This window comes from Nothoprocta perdicaria, unplaced genomic scaffold (genome assembly GCF_003342845.1).
Source record: "Nothoprocta perdicaria isolate Ctin4 unplaced genomic scaffold, notPer1 scaffold_72, whole genome shotgun sequence".
In the NCBI taxonomy this organism is placed as follows: Eukaryota; Metazoa; Chordata; class Aves; order Tinamiformes; family Tinamidae; genus Nothoprocta; species Nothoprocta perdicaria.
In genome coordinates this window covers 2,332,130-2,335,965 of record NW_020455999.1, presented here as the reverse complement: position 1 = coordinate 2,335,965, position 3,836 = coordinate 2,332,130, and the positions used below count along the sequence as shown (strand labels likewise).

The window sequence follows — 3,836 nt, the reverse complement described above, 5'->3', positions numbered from 1 at the left end:
TTGGTTGAGTRTCTGATTTCAAAAGTTAAGAATTTTCCTATCACACTGGCATTTTTGCAACTGTTCAGACCTTTGAGCCTGACAGTARCCAAACAGGGAATGAGGGCTGTGCTTCATTTCATCCTCTTTCTCTCTTGTCATCCTATAGCTTAATCATCTCAAGATGACAGACCAGAGTAGCCAAGTAGACAAAACACTTACTAAGTCTCTCTTCATCTGTAAGAGAACAGTTTGKCTGCTTTGGCACGTGACAATAAAGCAGAGGATGGAAGGGGAGCTGAGAACAAGGCAGGGTTCAAGGACACCACAAGTTCTTGGGTATTATAGGTGCAGACTGTGTTAGAGAGATGGAAAACTGTCACACTTTTTTTTTCCCCCCCCCCAGGGAACCAGATAGCACCTACTTTGACCTCCCTCCATCCAATCACACAGGCAGCCATGAGGTCTCCAACCGCACAGAGGTCTCCATGGATGTCTTCCAGATCAGAAGCATGAATGATTCTGTTATGGTGAGTAGCCCCAGGTTGCAAAAAGAAACTTACATCAAAACCCAACTTTCTTCCTCCCAGTGGATTAGGTGGCTATAAACTAGGAAACAAAACAACTGTTTGGTGTCTGATATTCTAAAATAATGACTCTCTTGCATTTTTGCAGCCATGCGGTACAGTGGTCAGGAAAACAGTGGTTGCTTATTGATTGATTTTGCTGGACTGCCTTCAGAAGAGCACATATCTGAAGAGCCTGGCAAGACAAACAGCAAACAACTAAGCTGAGATTACAGCAGCCCCGCTTCTGCCAAGCATGGCTGCAACACGATGCTCTGCCAGATGCAATTTCAGTGTTGGCAGGCCAAGTTTGAACAGTGTTGGAGCAACCCCTCAATGAAATACTCTTTGTGCATGGCAGAGGCAGCTGTCCTCTCCATTCTCCATGTCAATCCAAACAAGAGCAACCATAACAGTCACCTGCAGTGAAGGAAGCYGGGCTGGCTCAGGCAGAGCCCAGCCACCAGCAGACTGCCTGGGCACTCACAGAGCAGCAGGATGGCAGTGTCATGCTCTGCATTGGGCACTCCCTGGCATCCTGCCTTCCTCCTGCTTTTGCTCTGCACACTCAGAGGTGCTGACATAGTCCCTTTCAGGTCACACCTGGTTTAGTTCACCCGGTTGGGGAGAGCTCAACCTCATTCTTTCTCCTTCACTGCCTGTCTGGTTCATGCTTCAGCTGCTGTGCCTGGTTTCAGAGCCACACAGGTGGCACTACTCTCTGCTTTTTTGTTYATCGTGCAACAGTCATGTAGGAGAACTGATTTGTTGGGATTCAAATGCATTGTGCCATCTGCTCCTGCCCTCGAGGTGTGCACAGGCTGCAGGGGTTTTTCTGGACCTGCTGTTTGGGGAGCATGTTAGTGTGTGAACACTTTCCCCAGCAGCAGTGCCTCCCAGGAACATGCCTTCTTCAGCATGAGGCAATCCTGCCCATTTACAAACTCCCTCCACAAAGCTCCTGTTTCCCTCCTTGCCAGCTTGCCTCCCCTCCCCCAGCTCCCCTTTCCCTCCCTTTCTGCCCACTTTCCCTCTCTYCCCAGCCTTTGTCTGCAGCTGGGCAGGAGCGTGGCAGAGGGATCAGCTGGGGCCTGTGCTAATTGCAGAGCTGCCCCTGCGCTGGGGCTGCACTCGCCTTTCTTGTCCTTGCTGCTGTAACCCAAGCCGAGCAGGCGCTTGGGCAGCCTCTGGAAGCAGCAATGCCAGGCGGGCTGCAGAGCTGCAGCAGTCCTTGCTGGGAGCAGCTGAGCACAGAGCCAGCCCAGGGCATTTGATCAAAATAGAGCACCAGTAGTAAATATTTATATTGGCCTGACCACGCTAGTAAATGCTGTGCTGCTGAGCTCAGAGCAAGTCGAGTCCAGCTCTTGTTACCTGTCATCACCAAAACACATAGCACACTGATACATAAAAATAAATGCGTGATCCAGCTGTCCTGAAGGTAAAAAATGAGACCAGAGAAGGAGACAGTTGCTCAGGGCTCGCTCTGCAGCACAGTGCTCAGCCTGGGGGCTCAGCAGAGGGCTGGAGGCAGACATATGGGGAGCTGCAGGGTGCTGGGGCTGCTGCTGCAGAGGTGGGATGCCCTGAGACAGCCTCACACAAAAGCTCTGCTGCTCCCCAAGACTGCACAGTCCTTCCAGGCCCTCCAGGAGGAGTTACTGTATTTAAACATGTGGACAGTTCCTCAGCTATCCCTACTTCTTCCTTGGAGGAGCCAGCTGGTTCACAGAGTTGAAGCTTAGCTCAGCTCTTGATTGCTCTCCACACCTGCACACTACCTTTAAGACATTCACTGCATCTTTGCAAATGTGACAAGCCACTCTCTGAGCCCCTTACCTGCTCTCATGGGCTGACCTCCTCAATGAAGCCTGCCTAACATAAACAGCACTCACTCATCAGTCCAAATTGAAGGGAAATTTGATTGTAGTTAGAGGTCTCTGTGCTGGAGCTGCCAAGTCCTCCTGCTCACAAACCCTTGCCATGGTTTCAGCTCAAGCTGCTAAAATAGGCTCTGTCGTTAYGGTTGTTCAGGTGTGAAAAGCATCCATTAGAGGGGCTCTGCAGGCACCTGGCTTTGCCAGTCCTGGCAGGAGGCTAATTCTGAAGTTAAAGCACCTGAAAAAAGGTYACGTATACACATCCTATGGCAGACCTTCCACTTTCTAGCTTCACTGGTGTTCTGTGCGTGTGCTGTGTGCAGAGCCATGGCAGAGCARGGAGATGCCATGTGCAAAAAGCTTCCTGACAACAGGGAGGACCAACTACTCAAAGCCTTCAGACAGCAGCCCATGTCAAACGAGCCCTGGAATGGGCTCAGCCAGTTGTTCTGTGAACATCTGAGCTTCCCAAACTCAGCTTCCCAAACTATTTCTTTCTTCAGCAAGAAATATTCAATCCAGTGAAACAATATGGAATGATAGGGAAGAGCGTTTCCTAGTGGGCATGAAGCATTTGTCTCTCAACTAGTTGTTCCCTTGCTCCAAACCTCTAAGAAGGTCCTTGATAGCAGTGTGTTCTCCACGCTCTGAGTCGTTCCTGTTTGATGAGTGGATCCCACTGTGCAGCTTGGCCCGCAGCCCTGGCCACCTCTGTGACTCCCKCCTCTCGGGGCATCTTTGTCAGTGTTCCCTCCAGGAGTGTTGGAGCCGAAGGCAGGCCCGGGGCTGGCGACGTGCTGTGATGCAACTGGTGTGCAACCAAAGTGCAGCAGAAGGAGAAGCCAGGGCCCGCGCTGGGGTGCATGGAGGGGAGAGGGATCAGGCAACGGTGCGTGCGGCTCCGGATCACAAACTGCCAGGTTATTTCGGAGCTGCCGAGCGTCCCAGCCGGCGCAAACGTAGCCACGTGTGTCCGCCGGGGCAGGGTGCTGTGTGAGCAGCCTTTGGCTTGCAGGCCTGTGCGAGCAGCTTTGCGAGCGCGGCGCTGCGCCCGCTGTGCCGCAGGACCCCTGCCTCCCTCGGCGAGCCGCCGTGCTACAGCCCAGTCCACCACTGGGCAAGCTGGGGCCTGCCCCGCGTTTTATAGTCATGAGAAAGGGGTGGGCCCAGTTTTGTTGTTGGATGCAGCGAGTTGACAGAACTAAGGGAGATGAAAAAAGCAAAAAAGCCAACAAACTGCACGCAGGTGGCCAGCGCAGCATCCCTGGCGCTGCCTCTGCCTGGCACCGCTCCTCATGGCCCGCTGTTGCATGCTCCTTAAAACCTTGCTTATTTTCTCCATCTCCCCCTGACCCCATGCCTCCGGTGGTGGGAAAGTTCCCAATTATCTATACATTCCAAGAAGACTAAA

At 52.4% G+C, this 3,836-nt stretch overlaps 1 long non-coding RNA gene across 1 annotated transcript; it reads right to left on the bottom strand.

Moving 5' to 3' along the window:
• Positions 1-422: 422 nt before the first annotated feature.
• On the bottom strand, positions 423-2,508 carry LOC112957486. The gene is made up of 2 exons (XR_003251227.1): positions 2,385-2,508; positions 423-741 (listed from the first exon to the last, which is right to left on the bottom strand). It is a non-coding gene; the product is annotated as an uncharacterized LOC112957486 (long non-coding RNA).
• Positions 2,509-3,836: the final 1,328 nt, after the last annotated feature.